The sequence below is a fragment of the Leiobunum rupestre genome, chromosome 9, assembly GCF_980474605.1.
Source record: "Leiobunum rupestre chromosome 9, qqLeiRupe1.1.hap1, whole genome shotgun sequence".
In the NCBI taxonomy this organism is placed as follows: domain Eukaryota; kingdom Metazoa; phylum Arthropoda; class Arachnida; order Opiliones; family Sclerosomatidae; genus Leiobunum; species Leiobunum rupestre.
Window position 1 is genome coordinate 29,658,191 of NC_143392.1, and position 25,885 is coordinate 29,684,075.

Sequence of the window (25,885 nt, forward strand, 5' to 3'; positions counted from 1 at the left end):
CAAGTCACCTAGCGAATTTTAATGCCTTTTATCGGGGTGGCCGAGTTATATTGCTAGTGCTTACAACGGTTAGCTTATTAGGTTAATCGGGTCAGTGTTGAAATGTTCTGATACCCGAAGGTTATCAGTTAGTCAGATCAGGTTATTTTTTTTAATATATCCCACACACAGAAAATGATTTCAAAGTGTATCTGATTCATTATCTCAAAAATCGATCTAAACTGATCTGCTGAAATTGATCTCAACAGATTCAATAGGCCTTTTCCATAATATAAGCTACGCTTACTTAACTGGTTTTTATGTAGCTGATTCGTCACGAAATACGTAGAAGCTCAGTTCAGGGGTACGTTCAGCAGCGCTCATCGGACTCACCGATTACTAACCGATGACATCGGTTTCCTACTGTACGCTTTTTCGCGTTTCTGGTTTTGACGTCACGATAGTCATCGGTTACTCACCGAAGTCATCGGCTGGAAGAGTCGGTTTTTCTGATGACTGACGTCATTACTGACGTAAAACTACTATAAAAGCTACGCCATTTTAAAAAACAACGATGACTGAATAAAAGCGTTCAGCAACTTACGACGTCATTATGACGAAAAAGCTCATCGGTGGAAAATATCAAATCCATCGGGTTTTTTTCGTTGACTGCTGCTGAACGTAGCCCAGTTATGCTTAAAAACAGGGTTCCTCGTCAAATTTACTCTAATGTCCAGGGCTTTTCGTAGTGAAACGTCATCGATACGTCACCCGCGACGCAGCAGCAACATCAAAACAAGAAGGCCAATGTTACTTTATAGAAAGGACTCTATTTTTCAAGGACATTCCCATATCTAAGGCGACATAAGACCCAAAGGTGTGCCAGAACGCCATATTCTCCACTGAGAGCTGGTCGCGAAGTAAAAATCGAGTGTAGAACAGGGTGTAAAGAATACGTCATCAAAATTTATTATTATTCTTACACCAGCGCCCCCAAGTGTGGCGTTTTAGAAAGTATCTATGCGCCATTGGAGGGAAGAGAGAAAATTGCGCCAAGATAAATTAGCCCCCAGACTAAAGAGAACGCTTCCAGTACATTACCATCTAGTTGTCTTTGTTGTTGATGGTGAGACTAGCTTTTGGGTCTTATGTCGCTTGTGCTATTATGCATTATACGGGGGATAAGGGTTTCGATTTAATACTTTAAAGCGCAAATATAGCGAAAAATCGTAGAGACGAAATAATTTTCTCTTCAAAATCTTACCCCGAACCTTTCGTATAACCCCGACTTTTTCACGACCCCGAACCCATCGCCGACAATTTTACATCGGCGTCGGACTCTGAAGTTCTATATTATCTTTGACCAAGTTTAAGGGAATTCAATGGAACAGATTACGTTATAATCGATCTATTTAATCGATAAACGCTTTAATCGATCTATTTAATCGATAAACGCTTTAATCGATCTATTTAATCGATAAACGCTTTAATCGATCTATTTAATCGATAAACGCTTTAATCGATCTATTTAATCGATAAACGCTTTAATCGATCTATTTAATCGATAAACGCTTTAATCGATATATTTAATCGATAAACGCTTTAATCGATCTATTTAATCGATAAACGCTTTAATCGATCTATTTAATCGATAAACGCTTTAATCGATATATTTAATCGATAAACGCTTTAATCGATATATTTAATCGATAAACGCTTTAATCGATCTATTTAATCGACAAATGTTATAATCGATCTAATCAATCGACAATCGTTATATTCGATCTATTTAAGCGACAATCGTTATATTCGATCTATTTAAGCAACAATCGTTATATTCGATCTATTTAATCGGCAGACGACAATATTCGAAATAAACGGTAACGTTGTTTTTAACCTTGTCTAAGGAAATTCTTCCAATTAGTAACGTCGACAGATATTTTGGAGAGATTGGCCAAGTAACTTTTCTGAAGCTAGAAAATATGGTGATCCACTCTAAAATTTCAATTTTAGAGTCGCTCTAAAAAGTATTCAATCAAATTTGAAGGGAGCTGAAACTCCAAAAAGGCTACTGCTAATATTATATTTATATATTGATATTATATTTATGGGCCCCTTAGTAGAATTTTGAGGCTCTTTTGAAATATGAAACGTCAATGCCTAGATATAAATCTTACGAGAAGTTGCAGGCCTTGGCCACAACCTGAATGGCGTTATCCATGGGTCCCCATACGCCCGTAAGAAGGCCGTCCTTTTCGCCTTTGATGTAGATCCAAGGTGGAATCTGAATAACAAATAACAACGAAGTGATTACGCTTGCACTTTGTTTAATTAGCACAGTTTATCGCCCTCCCTGCCAGAGGGTTCGAACAAGCGGCAGTAAAGGGGTACATTGTTTCCCGTGTCGGTTGGGAAAATGCTCTAAAACCTTCCATCTTCATAGGGCTGGATTAACCATTAAACGAGAGAAGCAATTGCTTAGGGCAACAAGATAATTGGGGGCAACAAAAAAGTTTCTATTAAACACAATTCCCAAACTTACAAAATTGAAGAAAATAGAGGTTAATCCGCCCCTGCATCTTCATCTGGACTCGATAGTTATGCAAAGCCTGATTCCTTAGAGCAGGTCTTTTCTAGTGTTTCTCATTTGCGCGAGATAATAAAGGAATCGACCATACCAAATGAGGGTGATTTTTGACTTTTAATTGGCCATTAAAATATTAATTTGTGAAAAAAAATAAAAACTTTTAAATTACTACACATTTTATTACTTAAATAGGCGATATAATCCCTTCGAACTCAATTTTAGGACATTTCATTTTTCTCATTTGGGATAATCATGTCAGTCTGTGGAATTAGTGGCGTAACGCAGCTAGCTTCTCCGAGGTGGCGCCTATGATCTAGCGTCTGCTACAGTAAAATTGAAGTCATAAGAACGTGTTTTTCTTATATAAACTTATCAAAATATAAGCAAACAATGCAAAAATTATTTTAAAATGCAAGTTTCATTATTTATAAAGTCAAATTTACCAATAACGATGAGGAAAAACTAATAGCGTCTGTATAATATTTCCGTAGACATAAATTTAATTAGTACCAAAAATGCGAAATTATAATAACCTTTGCGCTATTGATAAGGTAATTTTATCACGAAAACAAAATCGCTTGGCACGAGCTAAATTATAGATTATCAAAGACATAAGGTATTCTCGGCGTTTTCAAAATTCTCTTTTCTACTTTAATTTCCCTACTTTTTGTAGTTTGCTCGTGGGTGTGGCTTGTGTTCGTTGACATGGTAACGCGTAGCTAGGAGTGAGGGGCTGATCACTCCGCGTAATCGGTGTTCAGAGCCGTACCTTTGACTGTACTAATGGGATTACGCGTAATCTTTGAAGTCCCTGCCTTTGGCAGTGCTAACCTAAGCGTAATCCGGCGTAATCGATGACAGACTTTCTAAGAGTGGTTAGCCCCTCGGCTAGGAGCAACAAACGCAGCACCCCACACAAGGAGAACGCAACCCGTCAAAAGTGGTGCATTTTCTTGCGTACATTTTTCATTGGTTGGACGCTCTAGCGCCTGCTGCCGTTGGAAGGGGAAAGTTCGAAAATTGTCTTCCCCCTTTCCGTAAAACGTTCAGCGTAAAGGTTCGTCCAATGAAATTTGTAAAGGCTAGCTGCGTTCTCCCTGTGTTTGTTGCTCCTAGATGGTAGTCACGTGATTATTTCGTGTATGGTTTTTCCTCGTGATCTGTGACGTGAAATTAATGTCATGGCGGCCATTTCAAGGCGTGGCTTTAGCTACGTGGGATGCCTACGACGCTAAGAGAAAGCTACGAATAAATCTGATGATGATTTTTTCCGGGCCCTAGGAAAAACGCCCTTTTTAGCAATGTTATGTTCTTAAATAAACACAAATAAATTGAATTTGAATTTTATATCAAAAAGCGTTCCAAGACGAATGGTCCAAGCTGAACTATAACCTAATTTTTAACCTGTACAACCTACCTAGTTTCTAACCAATCCAATCGGCACGCAAGAGGCGAACTGTCTACGTTACAGCCAGCTGGGCATAGCACCCTCGCGGCCCCAGTTTTCACCAACTGAAATCTTTTAGACTTTAAATACGAATGGGAGTGTTTCCGGAATGGAGCTACCCTGGTTGCCCAATATTTGCGCCCTCGATCGCGAAAATATTGGTCAGCTTGAGTTTGACTGTTACTACCGATTGATGAACATTCACCCTACTACCCCTATCGGTTGGAGAGTTACGGACAAACATCATTCAAATAGAATTCATTTACGACAAAAGACATATACAATGTACATACCACAGCTAAATGACTTTGCCTAAAGTTGATAGTTTTAAAAATACATATCACAAGTCTATAATATTGTTCCATAAGTTTGTCACTTTGGGGAATATTTTACTGAGAGCTAGTGACGGAGTGACGTCGTCACAAGAGGAAAATCTAACCCTAGCGAGGCGCAGTCAAAGGCTACGTGTGACGCAGGAGCAAGCGGACGCAAAACGGCGACGAAGCCCGTAATGCAGTCGGTTTTGTGAATAACTCTTAGTAAAACTTTTGCATGTGAAGAATAGGAAGGGTCACACTTATGTAACAATATTATACACTTATGACAATTTCCAATTCATTGTTCATATTTTTAAAAGTTTAACTTACCTAAACTAAACAAAATGTAATATTGAAAAAAACCTTAACTCAATATTTTGTAATGGAGTTAAAAATACCACTTAATATTCATATAAAGAAATAACAAATTGCCAAGAAAATTTCGAAAAATATAATCTTAAACAATATTTGGTGAGAAACACGGTGTACTAACTATTTATTCTGCTTTACTTTTCGTCTTTTATATTATGTATACTATTTTTAATTTTATTTTATCATTGATTGTTACTTAACTGGTTTAGACGAAATATTTCAAAGCTCTAACATTGTAAGTCACATAACTCACAAGAAAACCCCTAACAAGTAATTAAATGAACTTGATTTGACTGGACTTGATAATAAAGTCATGGTGCTATCGGTTGTGTAGTTTAGTAGAATACGGCGAAAACACAAATACGGGCACTCTCAAAGTACTAAAATTGGAAAATGATCAACTCCTGGACCTCCCATCACCGAATTTAATATTGGACTATTGAAGGTCTGAAATACACTATCGACTGACGTATCATTTACCGTTTTAATCCTAACGGTTGAAGAGTTATGTCAAATACGGCGGCGGCTACGTACCAACTTGAAATAGTACCTACAAATTCCAAAACTGGAAGGAGGGGAGGAAAGACTTGGTTTATATTTATGGTACTACAAAGTAATGATTTTTCCTTACGGCGCTCTAAGCGAGAAAAATATAACTTAAATATTCATTTATTTACACTTAAATATGCAAGCTTCTCAGAGGAATATTTTTTTTCTCGCAAAGAAATACCATTACTAATATACATACACATTCTGGAAATAAAATGACATAATATCTAATAGCTAGTAGTCGCTTGCTAGGCGAAATATTTCTGTTAAAAAAAAAACAAATCTTAAGTACAAATAACCTTATCCTGAATCCTGATAACATTATTTGCTTGATATATACAGGGTGTCCACTAAAAATGAACCAGGGCGAATATATCAAAATCTGTTTTAGGTACGAATTTGAAATTTCCAGGACGCATAGAGTGTGTAGGGGGAACACCTACTATGAAAATGTCGATGACCTTGAACCACGTCTTCAAGGTCATCCAAAAATTGTCTCGAGAACCGTAAGTGTTAGAAATTTGGTTCCAATTAGAAAAGTATTCCGTGTCTAGTTTTGGTTCTAAATAGCTTGAACCCGATCGGATTTGACCAATAGGTAGTCGAGAAAAGTTTTACTGAAGGGAAAATTGCAAGAAAGCGCTAATAACTCGAAAACAAGTCGTGTTACATTATCAAAATTTTCTAGACAAACTCACGATGGTGAGATTCTTTAAAATTTGTAAATATTCGAAAATGACCTTGAGAAATAACTTGAAACTGAATTAGTTTGAGAACGAAAATACTTCAATCGTTTAAGAAAACGCAAAAAAAACAATAAAATAACAGACAAATTATTTTTTAAACGAAGTAAATAATTGAAATTAATTTCAAGAACTCTTTACAAAAATGTTCGAAAACTTTACCGTCAGCAACTACACGCGCTTCTGCACGTGTAAAAACTGCGTTCATTGTGTAACTTGTGTTCTCCAACATTTCTTGTGTGGTTTCATGAAATGCATTTCTAATCAGAGATAGGAAAAACCAAATTTCCGAGCTCGCGCTCTTCTCTTTCGCAGTGAGTAGTTCGAGCCCACGCTCGCGCTCATCTCTTTCGCAGTGAGTAGTTCGAGCCCACGCTCGCGCTCATCTCTTTCGCAGTGAGTAGTTCGAGCCCACGCTCGCGCTCATCTCTTTCGCAGTGAGTAGTTCGAGCCCACGCTCGCGCTCATCTCTTTCGCAGTGAGTAGTTCGAGCCCACGCTCGCGCTCATCTCTTTCGCAGTGAGTAGTTCGAGCCCACGCTCGCGCTCATCTCTTTCGCAGTGAGTAGTTCGAGCCCACGCTCGCGCTCATCTCTTTCGCAGTGAGTAGTTCGAGCCCACGCTCGCGCTCATCTCTTTCGCAGTGAGTAGTTCGAGCCCACGCTCGCGCTCATCTCTTTCGCAGTGAGTAGTTCGAGCCCACGCTCGCGCTCATCTCTTTCGCAGTGAGTAGTTCGAGCCCACGCTCGCGCTCATCTCTTTCGCAGTGAGTAGTTCGAGCCCACGCTCGCGCTCATCTCTTTCGCAGTGAGTAGTTCGAGCCCACGCTCGCGCTCATCTCTTTCGCAGTGAGTAGTTCGAGCCCACGCTCGCGCTCATCTCTTTCGCAGTGAGTAGTTCGAGCCCACGCTCGCGCTCATCTCTTTCGCAGTGAGTAGTTCGAGCCCACGCTCGCGCTCATCTCTTTCGCAGTGAGTAGTTCGAGCCCACGCTCGCGCTCATCTCTTTCGCAGTGAGTAGTTCGAGCCCACGCTCGCGCTCATCTCTTTCGCAGTGAGTAGTTCGAGCCCACGCTCGCGCTCATCTCTTTCGCAGTGAGTAGTTCGAGCCCACGCTCGCGCTCATCTCTTTCGCAGTGAGTAGTTCGAGCCCACGCTCGCGCTCATCTCTTTCGCAGTGAGTAGTTCGAGCCCACGCTCGCGCTCATCTCTTTCGCAGTGAGTAGTTCGAGCCCACGCTCGCGCTCATCTCTTTCGCAGTGAGTAGTTCGAGCCCACGCTCGCGCTCATCTCTTTTAGTACAAGAGGGCGAGCCCACGCTCGCGCTCATCTCTTTTTTTTATTCAATAATATCTCTCACACAATTTTGTTCAATAATTACAGTACAAAATTAATTCGCGTGTGACCCCTCCTAACTAAGCACGATGCTTGTTTTTAGGAGGGGTTTTATAACAAATGTTTATATATAATATATATTTAAATCAAGTCATAGCGATCGGTAACTAATTCATATGAGGAAGTACGTGGATTAGTTACACTTATACAGTTAAAATTGCAGTTAAGCTTATGTATTGTGAAGATTTAAAAAGTTCGTTTATAGTTCTATGAAATTTTTCTATGGTATCTAAGTTTCTAAATTTAATATCCAAGTTGTTATATAGGGTTGGTCCTAAAAATTCAGCATTTCTTTGAGTTTTAGTTTTTTTACATAGCGGAACTTTTCTTTTTAGTTGAGTATTAAATCTTGTCGACCTGGGGTATGTATTATTGGCATTTTGATTAGTGTCGCTTACCATTGTTTTAAAATAAAATAATAATATAGATTTATAGAATAATTGTTTTAGAGGTAATACATTTAGTTCTTCATATAAAAGTTTGGTTGGGTAGTTCCATGGTTTGTTTAGGCATAGCCTAACACACCGATTTTGTAGCACTTCAATGACTTCCAAGCGACAGTCGTAGGCACCACCCCAACATATTAGACCGTAGTTTATGATAGATTGGACGAGACTAAAATATACAGTACGTAGAATTGGTGTACTTAAAAAGTCTCGTAATAGACTCAACCCGAATAGGGCAGATCGTCTCTTTTTTTATATATATTTTATGTGCTCAGACCAGTTTAAGTTTTTATCCACAATAACACCAAGGTATTTTACTGACTCTGATTTTTTAATTTTTGGGCAAACACAAGAGCTATTGTTCAATTGGGACACACAGTTAACATTCTCATGGAACTTTAAGTCATCAATTAATGTTTCAGAAGCTTTGGTCAAAGAGAAGGTTAAGTACCTGGACTTATCCGCGTTTAGACTTAGTAAATTTATATCTAACCATTTTTAGTGTTTATTAGGCTTAGATTGGCTTTCTTAAATATTTCGGCCCACGAGTCACCAACGAATATCTGAACTGTATCGTCCGCAAACGCAACGATATGATCGGATATGCCCCTTTCTAAGAAATCGTTTAGATAAATAGTAAATAATATGGGGCCTTGAGGAAGGCCAAAATGGTATGTTTCAATATTAGACAAATTATTTTTTATTTTTACTCTAGCATTTCTGTTTTAAGGTAACTTTTAAACCACTGTAGGGCGTGTCCATTTATACCAAGTCGTTCTAGTTTTTCTAGCATTCGCTGATGACTTACGGTGTCGAAAGCCTTCCACAGGGCCGGCGGATAATGTGGGTATGGTGGGTAGAAGTACCCACCCGGGAAATTCCGGGTGGGTATTTTACCCACCCGGAATTGATGTCATCAAAGTCGGTACTATGGGGATAGAGCCACGGCCATTGTCAAAGAATAGCTAGGTTTCCACAATTTTCCAGGGACTACGTATTTTTCCTATCCCCTCCTTGATTAAGTTAATTCATTCAGTATAAAAACTGCAGAAGTAAATTTGTAAAATAGGTTATTAAATATTAGTTTTTAATTCTAATGAGACAAGCGTGAATAGTAAAATGCAGTCTTCCCAAAAGGGCGAATCACAACTTAAGCATAGACCTTTGACAAGTCTTTTCATTTCCTTCGCGTCCATCCCCTTTCTATTTCTGAAAATACGGTAAAGACTGACTTCTATCGGGAAGTGATGCGGAAGTTAAATACAACACTATCTTTATCTCATGCTTTAAATATCGGTGCTGTTGAAACCTATGCACGCGGCATTGCCCCAATTGAAATAGATTAAAGGAAATCATTAAAATCAAAATTTAAAAATACCTAAAATGACAAAAGCATAATTTTCATAAGTGTATTTAAACGTTAATGTTTGTCGTCATTAGTCTCTTTGTATCAAACATTTATATAAAATAGTTATTAGCTACCTCCCGTTGTGAAGTAGGAATTATAAGTGCATATGCATACACTATAAATTTTAGAAGGTAAACGATACTAAATGTATATTACATATATGATATTGAGTTGATTATTTGGTTAGTAGTGGGCTCTAATGTAAGTGTTCAAAAAATAAATAACTGATTCTCCCTAAACTGCTTATTTGACACCAAAGCCATAAAGTCTCCATTTATTTTTTTTAATAATTGTAATTTAAATAATCGGTGCCTAATTTTACGGAACGAAGTCTTCTACCACAAATTGGGGTAGTAAAAGTACCCACAGTTGTCAGTACTACGTTTTATAACGTTGTCTCTACCTTTCAATATAATTGAGTTTAAATATTAGTACTCAAATCCTTCAAACATCGTTACACGTAGCCATATGAATTTTAATAGCTACATGAAATCACGCGTCAAAATATTTGGAAAAATTGTTGAATCAGTTCATTTCCGAAAATGCAAAGCGCAGTACAGTTTTGCATTGCGCAATTAATACTATGTAATAATAAATTTGAATAATACTAAATTTTTGTAGTTTTTACCTCTATCAATTTCTCTTAATTAGTATTATATAGGCCTATCTTTTTATGTAGGATAACCCAATAAATCCGCCCCCCCCCCCTTCTTCTGACTACCCACCCGAGATTAACACGATCCGCCGGTCCTGATTGTCCAGTGCGTTTACAATAAAATTATGAAATGAAAATAATGCGTCGTTGGTACTTAACCCTTTTTGAAATCCAAATTGGTTTTTTGAAATTAAATTAAATTTTAGTAGGTATCCATCTAGTTGTATTTTTACGCATTTTTCAATTATTTTTGACAAACAGTTAAGTACCGATATCGGTCTGTAATTAGGTATCAGCGTTGTATCACCTGCCTTAAAAATTAGTGTGTTGGAAAAATGCTAGTGCCTAAGCTGAGATTAACTATATGGGTTATTGGATATACAACATGTTTTTGTATTTTTTTAATAATAACAGGGTTCATCTTATCAATTCCTAGAGCGTTAGAATTATTTAATGATCTAATACAATTGTTTATGTCATTTGTATTGACTGGGTTAATAAAAAAGGAATTACCTCTATCTCGATTGTAGTTTAAATTAGGGTAAAATATTTTTAGTTGCGTTAAATCTCTTGAGTTGGTAATCCTATTTGGCTAAATTTTGGCCCACACCGGAGAAGTATTTATTAAAAGAGTTGGCAATTTCTCGTGAGTTTTCTTCAACATTGTAAATATTACCTTCAACATTAATATTTTTTAATTTACTTTTTTTCTTTAGAATTAGGTTTAATAACCTCGTTTATAACTGACCAAAGTTTGCCGTTATCATTATTGGCATTTTCCACTTTTTTTGAGTAGTATTTTATTTTTTCATACTTAATCAAGTTGTTTAATTTATTCCTGTATATCTTATATTGGATTTTTAATTCTTTATTGAATGGCTCCTTTTTTAATTTGATTTTTAATTTATCTCTAGTTTTAATACTTTTAATCAAGCCGGGAGTAATCCATTGTTTTAACAGTTTTTCTTTAGGTCTTTTAAATGGTACATATGGTTTTTTGGCCAAGTTGATATAAAATTGTAAACTTTCTATAAACATATTAGTAGCACTATCTACGTCTTTTTCTTGATATAGCTTGACCCATTTTTCAAAAGATAGTATTGTGTTGAGTTTACAAAAGTCAATTTTTTCCTTTTCGTCAATATTAAGCTCGGTTTTATTGCGGGATACGTTATTCTTTTTAATTTCAAGTATTATTGGATAATGGTCCGTTATGAAGGTAGACAAGATGTAAGAGTTATCAAAAATTCCATAGCCAGCATTTGTTTTACCAAAAAAGTGATCTATACAGGTTTCCCTGTTTAATACGCATCTGGTGGGCTTGTTTATTAGCGGAACATATTTTTTTGAATTTAAGATGTTGATATATTCCGTTATCAAAAAAACTTCGCCTGCTTTTATTATGTCTATATTTATATCCCCGATTCTACTTCATTTTCAAAGGCGATCAAAAATTTTGCGAGATCAGAGTTCGGTGACCTATATATAGCTAGTAGACGGAAAGGTCGGTGTTCTATCTGAAAGTCGACCTTTAGACAATTTGAATCATGGATGGTACATTCCTCATATTTACATTGAAGGTAGCGATTAATTAATATCACTACACCGTCATTTTGGTTGTTAAACACGGAAGTACTAAGTACTTGGTATCCAGTTAGAGCTACAAGTGAGATATCAAAGTTCTTAAGCCAGCATTCAGAGATAATTATAATATCAAATTCAGTTTTTAGGTCATTTAATAAAATAATAAATTCATCGAAGTTGTTTCTTATACTACAGATGTTTAAATGTATTAGTCTAAAAAACCTGTTGTTTTTAGGTTTGTTAGCATATTCTTCAATTGTAATATTAGTAGAATCATTTTTTAGATTTGAGTTCATTAGTAGTAGAATTTATTAACCAACAGTGAAATAATTATAAAAGAGAAAAAAAAAGGTAGAAAAATTAAACATCTAGTCCCTCAAGATAGGCAAGCGATTTAATTCTGATTCATTTGGCATTTTGGCGCCCCTCGCCACCTGGCGCCTAGAGCGACCGCTCCTCTCGCTCGTGACTAGAGATACGAATCGGTAATTTACCCTGGTAATTTACGCGGTAAATTACCAGGGTAACAGTAATTTACAATTTTCTCAGGTAAATTACGAAAATGGTAATTACCCTGGTAATTACAAGGGTAATTTACTGTGGTAAATTACCATGGCATTGCCAACCGTACTATAATTATAGTACATTTCGATAATATTACCTGACGATTTTCTCCGTACTATAATTTCAATCGCGTATTATATAGTACGCTTTTAGCGATAGTTTTACTATATTTCCGATAATTGTGTGATAATTTAAAAAAAAATTTAAAGTTCTTTTCTGTTAACTTAAGAACGCTGTTTCCAGTCTGTTATATTACTCCCAGTAGGCTAAGAATGGAAATATAATACTCCTTGGAGTGTTTGGTTTCTACCTTCTTAGACTAGCAAATACGGGGGACTAATCAAGCGAGGGGCTGATCACTCCGCGTAATCGGTGAACAGAGCCGTACCTTTGACTGTACTAATGGGATTACGCGTAATCTTTTAAGTCCCTGCCTTTGGCAGTGCTAATCTAAGTGTAATCCGGTGTACAGACTTTCTAAGAGTGGTTAGCCCCTCGTAATCAAGCGTGTTGTAGGAACGAAATTGGCCGTGGAACTTTCAAGGGTGTGACGCAATAAATATGTGAGTACGGCCAACTAGGGCCGCGTTCAGTAACAGTAAACGGTTGGACCGTTGAATGCGCATTCGCTACTGTTCGACGTTTTTCACTTCCGGGATTGACGTCACGTTTGCAAACGGAGAGTCAACGAAATAAGCGGCTGGAAGAGCCGGTTATTTTGTTGATAAACGCAATCGGGACGTCACAGCACGCGGGAAGGCTAGTTGCAGACGACACGACAGACGATATTTTATAAAATTTATAACAATCGTAAGAAAGCGTTCAACAGACGTGGCGTCACGATTGCAAACGGAGATCAACGGTTAATTAACAATTTCCCCTCCGTTGAGCGTCACTGAACGCGGCCAAGGATAAAGTGCTACCGTGATAAAGCGAGTAATCAAAGTTGGCTGTACTTGTGTACTATAATTTTCGAGATAATTCGATAGTTATATAATATATAATATAATTCGATACTATATGCTTATTATTATTATTAAATATCCTTTGAAGATTCTACTTCAACACGAAATAAATTCTCAGTCGGAATTGCGTCGGGTAGAAGTCTCCGGTTTTCATTGAATATTTCTATAATCGCGTCTAACAAATGGTCACTACAAACAAAATCGTTCTCTGATGGATGCCAGTTATCACGGTTGATGGCACTAATCCATGTTGACAATTTGGTCAAAAAATTACGTTTATGTTTACATAAATTTTATACGATCCGAAATTTTTTATCAATTCCATGGCTAAAAATCGTTTATTTTGCTCTAGCCCAGTCTATTTTATCGTATGGGTATAATAGGCTGGGGTAACACTTACAAAACCGTCATACAACCCTTAGAGATAATGCAGAGGAAAATTATAAGAATCTGTTTAGGAAAAAATATATATAGTAACTTACACCGAATTGACTTATATAGTGATTTTTCCGTTTTTTCTATTCGTCAATTGTATTGTAAATGTATTTTACTCCAAACGTACAAAATTAGAGATTCTATAACCTCTTGTAATCTATATAACACACGCTATGTTACTGGTAATAATATATTGATAGAACGAATGGTAAAATCTATTGGACAAAAGCATGTTAATTACTTAGGACCTAAACTGTACAATATTCTAGATAACGATATTAAAAACTGTACTAATATTAAAATTTTTAAGAGGAAAATTACTAAATGGTTAATATCTTATGGTTATGATAAATTGTATGATTTCTTGGGCTTTGTATAATGATTTTTTCTGTTAATATGTGATAGTGTAACTACTAATTTTGTATACATTTTTCTTATTTTGTCTCGAAGTCAAAATGTAATATTTTTTCCGTGCCCTTCCACGCCTTATTTATATTTTGTAACAACAAAGACATCAATAAAATTAAATTATTATTATTATTATTGGGTTTAAACAATTATAGGCCTATAAATAATAATATAAAATACATAAAACTACTCCTACCTATGAAAAGATACGTTTGTGCCTAATTATAATTTCGGCAAGCCTACGTCGCATTCCGCGCTTGTTCTATTGCTATGGACGGAATGTCGTTAAGTGTTGTTGTTGTTTGTTTGTTTGTCGTGGAAAGCGACGACACGCGTCGGTAGATTTCTGGCCGCGTAGCTTCCAAAATCGACGCCTTTATCAAGCGAACCACGCCGTCCTCTTCGAATTTCATGCTTGAACTTTTAGTCTTGAACAGTGGCTTGAACACTTTTATTCTTCTATAGTTAGTCCAGAGATTTTCCGCCCCTCACGCGTGCCGTTAATTTCCGCCCCCTCCTACCAGCCCCCTTAAAGGGAGAGTGTACGAAAAATACAAGTTGGTTTAATTCGATAGAACTCTTTGACGCGCACGCAGTGCCGTTAATTTCCGCCCCCTCCGACCAACCCCCTTAAAGGGAGAGTGTCCGAAAAATACAAGTTGGTTTCATTCGATAGAACTCTTTGATGCGCACGCAGTGCCGTTAATTTCCGCCCCCTCCGACCAACCTCCTTAAAGGGAGAGTGACCGAAAAATACAAGCTGGTTTCATTCGATAGAACTCTTTGACGCGCACGCAGTGCCGTTAATTTCCGCCCCCTCCGACCAACCCCCTTAAAGGGAGAGTGTCCGAAAAATACAAGTTGGTTTCATTCGATAGAACTCTTTGATGCTCACGCAGTGCCGTTAATTTCCGCCCCCTCCGACCAACCCCCTTAAAGGGAGAGTGACCGAAAAAACCAATTGGTCTCATTCGATAGAACTCTTTGACGCGCACGCAGTGCCGTTAATTTCCGCCCCCTCCGAACAACCCCCTTAAAGGGAGTGTCCAAAAAACCAGTTGGTCTCATTCGATAGAACTCTTTGACGCGCACGCAGTGCCGTTAATTTCCGCCCCCTCCTACCAACCCCATTAAAGGGAGAGTGACCGAAAAAAACAAGTTGGTCTCATTCGATAGAACTCTTTGAGGCGCACGCAGTGCCGTTAATTTCCGCCCCCTCCGACCAACCCCCTTAAAGGGAGAGTGACCGAAAAAACCAATTGGTCTCATTCGATAGAACTCTTTGATGCGCACGCAGTGCCATTAATTTCCGCCCCCTCCGACCAACCCCCTTAAAGGGAGAGTGTCCGAAAAATACAAGTTGGTTTCATTCGATAGTACTCTTTGATGCGCACGCAGTGCCGTTAATTTCCGCCCCCTCCGACCAACCTCCTTAAAGGGAGAGTGACCGAAAAATACAAGTTGGTTTCATTCGATAGAACTCTTTGACGCGCACGCAGTGCCGTTAATTTCCGCCCCCTCCGACCAACCCCCTTAAAGGGAGAGTGTCCGAAAAATACAAGTTGGTTTCATTCGATAGAACTCTTTGATGCGCACGCAGTGCCGTTAATTTCCGCCCCGTCCGACCAACCCCCTTAAAGGGAGAGTGACCGAAAAAACCAATTGGTCTCATTCGATAGAACTCTTTGATGCGCACGCAGTGCCGTTAATTTCCGCCCCCTCCGACCAACCTCCTTAAAGGGAGAGTGACCGAAAAATACAAGTTGGTTTCATTCGATAGAACTCTTTGACGCGCACGCAGTGCCGTTAATTTCCGCCCCCTCCGACCAACCCCCTTAAAGGGAGAGTGTCCGAAAAATACAAGTTGGTTTCATTCGATAGAACACTTTGATGCGCACGCAGTGCCGTTAATTTCCGCCCCCTCCGACCAACCCCCTTAAAGGGAGAGTGACCGAAAAAAACTAGTTGGTCTCATTCGATAGAACTCTTTGAGGCGCACGCAGTGCCGTTAATTTCCGCCCCCTCCGACCAACCCCCTTAAAGGGAGAGTGACCGAAAAAACCAATTGGTCTCATTCGATAGAACTCTTTGATGCGCACGCAGTGCCGTTAATTTCCGCCCCCTCCGACCAACCCCCTTAAAGGGAGAGTGTCCGAAAAATACAAGTTGGTTTCATTCGATAGTACTCTTTGATGCGCACGCAGTGCCGTTAATTTCCGCCCCCTCCGACCAACCTCCTTAAAGGGAGAGTGACCGAAAAATACAAGTTGGTTTCATTCGATAGAACTCTTTGACGCGCACGCAGTGCCGTTAATTTCCGCCCCCTCCGACCAACCCCCTTAAAGGGAGAGTGTTCGAAAAATACAAGTTGGTTTCATTCGATAGAACTCTTTGACGCGCACGCAGTGCCGTTAATTTCCGCCCCCTCCGACCAACCTCCTTAAAGGGAGAGTGACCGAAAAAAACAAGTTGGTCTCATTCGATAGAACTCTTTGAGGCGCACGCAGTGCCGTTAATTTCCGCCCCCTCCGACCAACCCCCTTAAAGGGAGAGTGTTCGAAAAATACAAGTTGGTTTCATTCGATAGAACTCTTTGACGCGCACGCAGTGCCGTTAATTTCCGCCCCCTCCGAACAACCCCTTAAAGGGAGTGTCCAAAAAAACCAGTTGGTCTCATTCGATAGAACTCTTTGATGCGCACGCAGTGCCGTTAATTTCCGCCCCCTCCGACCAACCCCCTTAAAGGGAGAGTGACCGAAAAAACCAATTGGTCTCATTCGATAGAACTCTTTGATGCGCACGCAGTGCCGTTAATTTCCGCCCCCTCCGACCAACCCCCTTAAAGGGAGAGTGTTCGAAAAATACAAGTTGGTTTCATTTGATAGAACTCTTTGACGCGCACGCAGTGCCGTTAATTTCCGCCCCCTCCGAACAACCCCTTAAAGGGAGTGTCCAAAAAAACCAGTTGGTCTCATTCGATAGAACTCTTTGAGGCGCACGCAGTGCCGTTAATTTCCGCCCCCTCCGACCAACCCCCTTAAAGGGAGAGTGTTCGAAAAATACAAGTTGGTTTCATTCGATAGAACTCTTTGAGGCGCACGCAGTGCCGTTAATTTCCGCCCCCTCCGACCAACCTCCTTAAAGGGAGAGTGACCGAAAAAAACAGTTGGTCTCATTCGATAGAACTCTTTGATGCGCACGCAGTGCCGTTAATTTCCGCCCCCTCCAACCAACCCCATTATAGGGAGAGTGACCGAAAAAAACAAGTTGGTCTCATTCGATAGAACTCTTTGATGCGCACGCAGTGCCGTTAATTTCCGCCCCCTCCAACCAACCCCATTATAGGGAGAGTGACCGAAAAAAACAAGTTGGTTTCATTCGATAGAACTCTTTGATGCGCACGCAGTGCCGTTAATTTCCGCCCCCTCCGAACAACCCCATTAAAGGGAGAGTGACCGAAAAAAACAAGTTGGTCTCATTCGATAGAACTCTTTGAGGCGCACGCAGTGCCGTTAATTTCCGCCCCCTCCGACCAACCTCCTTAAAGGGAGAGTGACCGAAAAAAACAGTTGGTCTCATTCGATAGAACTCTTTGATGCGCACGCAGTGCCGTTAATTTCCGCCCCCTCCAACCAACCCCATTATAGGGAGAGTGACCGAAAAAAACAAGTTGGTCTCATTCGATAGAACTCTTTGATGCGCACGCAGTGCCGTTAATTTCCGCCCCCTCCGACCAACCCCCTTAAAGGGAGAGTGTTCGAAAAATACAAGTTGGTTTCATTCGATAGAACTCTTTGAGGCGCACGCAGTGCCGTTAATTTCCGCCCCCTCCAACCAACCCCATTAAAGGGAGAGTGACCGAAAAAAACAAGTTGGTCTCATTCGATAGAACTCTTTGAGGCGCACGCAGTGCCGTTAATTTCCGCCCCCTCCGACCAACCTCCTTAAAGGGAGAGTGACCGAAAAAAACAGTTGGTCTCATTCGATAGAACTCTTTGATGCGCACGCAGTGCCGTTAATTTCCGCCCCCTCCAACCAACCCCATTATAGGGAGAGTGACCGAAAAAAACAAGTTGGTCTCATTCGATAGAACTCTTTGATGCGCACGCAGTGCCGTTAATTTCCGCCCCCTCCGACCAACCCCCTTAAAGGGAGAGTGTTCGAAAAATACAAGTTGGTTTCATTCGATAGAACTCTTTGAGGCGCACGCAGTGCCGTTAATTTCCGCCCCCTCCAACCAACCCCATTAAAGGGAGAGTGACCGAAAAAAACAAGTTGGTCTCATTCGATAGAACTCTTTGAGGCGCACGCAGTGCCGTTAATTTCCGCCCCCTCCGACCAACCTCCTTAAAGGGAGAGTGACCGAAAAAAACAGTTGGTCTCATTCGATAGAACTCTTTGATGCGCACGCAGTGCCGTTAATTTCCGCCCCCTCCAACCAACCCCATTATAGGGAGAGTGACCGAAAAAAACAAGTTGGTCTCATTCGATAGAACTCTTTGATGCGCACGCAGTGCCGTTAATTTCCGCCCCCTCCGACCAACCCCCTTAAAGGGAGAGTGTTCGAAAAATACAAGTTGGTTTCATTCGATAGAACTCTTTGACGCGCACGCAGTGCCGTTAATTTCCGCCCCCTCCGAACAACCCCTTAAAGGGAGTGTCCAAAAAAAACAGTTGGTCTCATTCGATAGAACTCTTTGATGCGCACGCAGTGCCGTTAATTTCCGCCCCCTCCAACCAACCCCATTATAGGGAGAGTGACCGAAAAAAACAAGTTGGTCTCATTCGATAGAACTCTTTGAGGCGCACGCAGTGCCGTTAATTTCCGCCCCCTCCGACCAACCCCCTTAAAGGGAGAGTGTTCGAAAAATACAAGCTGGTTTCATTCGATAGAACTCTTTGACGCGCACGCAGTGCCGTTAATTTCCGCCCCCTCCAACCAACCCCATTAAAGGGAGAGTGACCGAAAAAAACAAGTTGGTCTCATTCGATAGAACTCTTTGAGGCGCACGCAGTGCCGTTAATTTCCGCCCCCTCCGACCAACCTCCTTAAAGGGAGAGTGACCGAAAAAAACAAGTTGGTCTCATTCGATAGAACTCTTTGAGGCGCACGCAGTGCCGTTAATTTCCGCCCCCTCCGACCAACCCCCTTAAAGGGAGAGTGTTCGAAAAATACAAGTTGGTCTCATTCGATAGAACTCTTTGACGCGCACGCAGTGCCGTTAATTTCCGCCCCCTCCGACCAACCTCCTTAAAGGGAGAGTGACCGAAAAAAACAAGTTGGTCTCATTCGATAGAACTCTTTGACGCGCACGCAGTGCCGTTAATTTCCGCCCCCTCCGAACAACCCCTTAAAGGGAGTGTCCAAAAAAACCAGTTGGTCTCATTCGATAGAACTCTTTGATGCGCACGCAGTGCCGTTAATTTCCGCCCCCTCCGACCAACCCCCTTAAAGGGAGAGTGACCGAAAAAACCAATTGGTCTCATTCGATAGAACTATTTGATGCGCACGCAGTGCCGTTAATTTCCGCCCCCTCCGACCAACCCCCTTAAAGGGAGAGTGTTCGAAAAATACAAGTTGGTTTCATTTGATAGAACTCTTTGACGCGCACGCAGTGCCGTTAATTTCCGCCCCCTCCGAACAACCCCTTAAAGGGAGTGTCCAAAAAAACCAGTTGGTCTCATTCGATAGAACTCTTTGAGGCGCACGCAGTGCCGTTAATTTCCGCCCCCTCTGACCAACCCCCTTAAAGGGAGAGTGTTCGAAAAATACAAGTTGGTTTCATTCGATAGAACTCTTTGAGGCGCACGCAGTGCCGTTAATTTCCGCCCCCTCCAACCAACCCCATTAAAGGGAGAGTGACCGAAAAAAACAAGTTGGTCTCATTCGATAGAACTCTTTGAGGCGCACGCAGTGCCGTTAATTTCCGCCCCCTCCGACCAACCTCCTTAAAGGGAGAGTGACCGAAAAAAACAGTTGGTCTCATTCGATAGAACTCTTTGATGCGCACGCAGTGCCGTTAATTTCCGCCCCCTCCAACCAACCCCATTATAGGGAGAGTGACCGAAAAAAACAAGTTGGTCTCATTCGATAGAACTCTTTGACGCGCACGCAGTGCCGTTAATTTCCGCCCCCTCCGAACAACCCCTCAAAGGGAGTGTCCAAAAAAAACAGTTGGTCTCATTCGATAGAACTCTTTGATGCGCACGCAGTGCCGTTAATTTCCGCCCCCTCCAACCAACCCCATTATAGGGAGAGTGACCGAAAAAAACAAGTTGGTCTCATTCGATAGAACTCTTTGAGGCGCACGCAGTGCCGTTAATTTCCGCCCCCTCCGACCAACCCCCTTAAAGGGAGAGTGTTCGAAAAATACAAGCTGGTTTCATTCGATAGAACTCTTTGACGCGCACTCAGTGCCGTTAATTTCCGCCCCCTCCAACCAACCCCATTAAAGGGAGAGTGACCGAAAAAAACAAGTTGGTCTCATTCGATAGAACTCTTTGAGGCGCACGCAGTGCCGTTAATTTCCGCCCCCTCCGACCAACCTCCTTAAAGGGAGAGTGACCGAAAAAAACAAGTTGGTCTCATTCGATAGAACTCTTTGAGGCGCACGCAGTGCCGTTAATTTCCGCCCCCTCCGACCAACCCCCTTAAAGGGAGAGTGTTCGAAAAATACAAGTTGGTTTCATTCGATAGAACTCTTTGACGCGCACGCAGTGCCGTTAATTTCCGCCCCCTCCGAACAACCCCTTAAAGGGAGTGTCCAAAAAAACCAGTTGGTCTCATTCGATAGAACTCTTTGATGCGCACGCAGTGCCGTTAATTTCCGCCCCCTCCGACCAACCCCCTTAAAGGGAGAGTGACCGAAAAAACCAATTGGTCTCATTCGATAGAACTCTTTGATGCGCACGCAGTGCCGTTAATTTCCGCCCCCTCCGACCAACCCCCTTAAAGGGAGAGTGTTCGAAAAATACAAGTTGGTTTCATTTGATAGAACTCTTTGACGCGCACGCAATGCCGTTAATTTCCGCCCCCTCCGAACAACCCCTTAAAGGGAGTGTCCAAAAAAACCAGTTGGTCTCATTCGATAGAACTCTTTGAGGCGCACGCAGTGCCGTTAATTTCCGCCCCCTCCGACCAACCCCCTTAAAGGGAGAGTGTTCGAAAAATACAAGCTGGTCTCATTCGATAGAACTCTTTGAGGCGCACGCAGTGCCGTTAATTTCCGCCCCCTCCGACCAACCTCCTTAAAGGGAGAGTGACCGAAAAAAACAAGTTGGTCTCATTCGATAGAACTCTTTGAGGCGCACGCAGTGCCGTTAATTTCCGCCCCCTCCGAACAACCCCTTAAAGGGAGTGTCCAAAAAAACCAGTTGGTCTCATTCGATAGAACTCTTTGATGCGCACGCAGTGCCGTTAATTTCCGCCCCCTCCAACCAACCCCATTAAAGGGAGAGTGACCGAAAAAAACAAGTTGGTCTCATTCGATAGAACTCTTTGAGGCGCACGCAGTGCCGTTAATTTCCGCCCCCTCCGACCAACCTCCTTAAAGGGAGAGTGACCGAAAAAAACAAGTTGGTCTCATTCGATAGAACTCTTTGAGGCGCACGCAGTGCCGTTAATTTCCGCCCCCTCCGAACAACCCCTTAAAGGGAGTGTCCAAAAAAACCAGTTGGTCTCATTCGATAGAACTCTTTGATGCGCACGCAGTGCCGTTAATTTCCGCCCCCTCCAACCAACCCCATTAAAGGGAGAGTGACCGAAAAAAAACAAGTTGGTCTCATTCGATAGAACTCTTTGAGGCGCACGCAGTGCCGTTAATTTCCGCCCCCTCCGACCAACCTCCTTAAAGGGAGAGTGACCGAAAAAACCAATTGGTCTCATTCGATAGAACTCTTTGATGCGCACGCAGTGCCGTTAATTTCCGCGCCCTACGACCAACCTCCTTAAAGGGAGAGTGACCGAAAAATACAAGTTGGTTTCATTCGATAGAACTCTTTGATGCGCACGCAGGGCCGTTAATTTCCGCCCCCTCCGACCAACCCCCTTAAAGGGAGAGTGATCGAAAAAAACTAGTTGGTCTCATAAACACATTTGAATCCCAGTTTAAGAATTTCTTTAAATCATATATCCACTAATTTCAATAATTTAAAAGAATTATGCTCGTCGTGTTTTGCTTACCTATTTCACCTTTGATACTTTCCGTCTGTCAAACGATAGGAAATTACATGGCCTCAACAGCTTTTGTATTGCTTTGCCCACCCGCGTATCCTGAGGGTGTGTGGCGCCCAAGTTTTAATCCTTCAACTTAGGATGGTATTTTACATATCTAACGATAGGAAATCACATGGCCTCAACAGCTTTCGTATTGGTTTACCCAGCTGCGTATCCTGAGGGTGGGTGGTGGCCACTCTTTAACATAGGATGGTAAATTATACATCAAACGATAGGAAATCACATGGCCTCAACAGCTTTTGTATTACTATGCCCACCCGCGTATCCTGAGGGTGTGTGGCGCCCAAGTTTTAATCCTTCAACTTAGGACGGTATTTTACATATCTAACGATAGGAAATCACATGGCCTCAACAGCTTTCGTATTGGTTTACCCACCCGCGTATCCTGAGGGTGGGTGGTGGCCACTCTTTAACATAGGATGGTAAATTATACATCAAACGATAGGAAATCACATGGCCTCAACAGCTTTTGTATTACTATGCCCACCCGCGTATCCTGATGGTGTGTGGCGCCCAAGTTTTAATCCTTCAACTTAGGACGGTATTTTACATATCTAACGATAGGAAATCACATGGCCTCAACAGCTTTCGTATTGGTTTACCCAGCCGCGTATCCTGAGGGTGGGTGGTGGCCACTCTTTAACATAGGATGGTAAATTATACATCAAACGATAGGAAATCACATGGCCTCAACAGCTTTTGTATTACTATGCCCACCCGCGTATCCTGATGGTGTGTGGCGCCCAAGTTTTAATCCTTCAACTTAGGACGGTATTTTACATATCTAACGATAGGAAATCACATGGCCTCAACAGCTTTTGTATTACTATGCCCACCCGCGTATCCTGATGGTGTGTGGCGCCCAAGTTTTAATCCTTCAACTTAGGACGGTATTTTACATATCTAACGATAGGAAATCACATGGCCTCAACAGCTTTCGTATTGGTTTACCCAGCCGCGTATCCTGAGGGTGGGTGGTGGCCACTCTTTAACATAGGATGGTAAATTATACATCAAACGATAGGAAATCACATGGCCTCAACAGCTTTTGTATTACTATGCCCACCCGCGTATCCTGAGGGTGTGTGGCGCCCAAGTTTTAATCCTTCAACTTAGGACGGTATTTTACATATCTAACGATAGGAAATCACATGGCCTCAACAGCTTTTGTATTACTATGCCCACCCGCGTATCCTGAGGGTGTGTGGCGCCCAAGTTTTAATCCTTCAACTTAGGATGGTATTTTACATATCTAACGATAGGAAATCACATGGCCTCAACAGCTTTCGTATTGGTTTACCCACCCGCGTATCCTGAGGGTGGGTGGTGGCCACTCTTTAACATAGGATGGTAAATTATACATCAAACGATAGGAAATCACATGGCCTCAACAGCTTTTTTATTACTATGCCCACCCGCGTATCCTGATGGTGTGTGGCGCCCAAGTTTTAATCCTTCAACTTAGGACGGTATTTTACATATCTAACGATAGGAAATCACATGGCCTCAACAGCTTTTGTATTACTATGCCCACCCGCGTATCCTGATGGTGTGTGGCGCCCAAGTTTTAATCCTTCAACTTAGGACGGTATTTTACATATCTAACGATAGGAAATCACATGGCCTCAACAGCTTTCGTATTGGTTTACCCAGCCGCGTATCCTGAGGGTGGGTGGTGGCCACTCTTTAACATAGGATGGTAAATTATACATCAAACGATAGGAAATCACATGGCCTCAACAGCTTTTGTATTACTATGCCCACCCGCGTATCCTGAGGGTGTGTGGCGCCCAAGTTTTAATCCTTCAACTTAGGATGGTATTTTACATATCTAACGATAGGAAATCACATGGCCTCAACAGCTTTCGTATTGGTTTACCCAGCCGCGTATCCTGAGGGTGGGTGGTGGCCACTCTTTAACATAGGATGGTAAATTATACATCAAACGATAGGAAATCACATGGCCTCAACAGCTTTTGTATTACTATGCCCACCCGCGTATCCTGATGGTGTGTGGCGCCCAAGTTTTAATCCTTCAACTTAGGACGGTATTTTACATATCTAACGATAGGAAATCACATGGCCTCAACAGCTTTTGTATTACTATGCCCACCCGCGTATCCTGATGGTGTGTGGCGCCCAAGTTTTAATCCTTCAACTTAGGACGGTATTTTACATATCTAACGATAGGAAATCACATGGCCTCAACAGCTTTCGTATTGGTTTACCCAGCCGCGTATCCTGAGGGTGGGTGGTGGCCACTCTTTAACATAGGATGGTAAATTATACATCAAACGATAGGAAATCACATGGCCTCAACAGCTTTTGTATTACTATGCCCACCCGCGTATCCTGAGGATGTGTGGCGCCCAAGTTTTAATCCTTCAACTTAGGACGGTATTTTATATATCTAACGATAGGAAATCACATAGCCGCAACAGCTTTCGTATTGGTTTGCCCACCCGTGTATCCTGAGGGTGGGCGGTGGCCAAGTTTTAATCCTTCAACTTAGGGTGGTATTTTATATATATAACGATAGGAAATCACATGGCCGCAACAGCTTTCGTATTGGTTTGCCCACCCGCGTATCCTGAGGGTGGGCGGTGGCCAAGTTTTAATCCTTCAACTTAGGGTGGTATTTTATATATATAACGATAGGAAATCACATGGCCTCAACAGCTTTTGTATTGGTTTGCCCACCCGCGTTTCCTGAGGGTGGGCGGTATCCACTCTTTAACTTAAGATGGCAATTTATATATCAAACGATAGGAAATCACATGGCCTCAACAGCTTTTGTAATTGTTTGCCTACCTGTGTCTACTAAGGGTGTATGGGTTTGCACACCCGAATACGCCGATGTGCAACTAATATTACGGCCTCTGCCGACTTGTTGTATGTTGTTTTTAGCCATCAGTAGATGTCGCAAAATACGTTTTGATAATTTCGAATTGAGGGTTGGCCAAAAACCGCCTTTTTTTTAATTAAAAAATTCAGTATAGTTTAAACCAGATAAAACCACTAATACAAAATGCTCAAATTGCTTGTATAGACTCATAGGCATGCCTTTGTATAACATTTCCATAGAAGACATTTCAATGAGACCTTGTTTCACACTGAACATACAATTGACCGATTTCAAAATTGCGTTTTTGCGCGTGACAGTACCTTTACATTGTGAGTTATAGCAGGCCTATTTTCCTGCTTTTATACCCTAACAGGGTGGCGTATTTTCACGTGCAATATGAATTTTAGGTTCCCCAATTGCTTGTATCTAGCCCTCATTACTTCGTGAAACGACGTAGCAGACGACAAAAAGTGAAGGTTAAGTTTTAGTTTCGTTTTGGAAAAAAAAAATGCAGAATATTATATTCTGCATTTTTATTTTAAATAAGTAGTATTTTAATTTTCAATATTTTTAATTCATTTCTCAATATTTATTTAATAAAAAAAAGTTGTTTTAATCATGGATTCTATTCGGTGGTTAAATCCGGCTTAATCTAGTCTGGCTGGTGCTTGCCAACCCTGGAATTGTTAATTCAGACAAAGATAATTTAATCTCGTACCCTAGATTCGAAATCACTCTCTCGCGCGTTGCCGATAGCGTTTACCCACTTCCCGCTGGAACTCAGAAAAAATTCGCTCCATTGTTTGCGCCTTACCGCAACCGATAGAGACCGATTTTTCTGAATTCACGTGCCGGAAAAGGGTAAGCGATAGCATTCAATCTGGTTTGAGATACTCCCCTTCGCTATAAAATGAAATTTGCCCCGCGATAGAGGAAACCTTATATTGTCCGT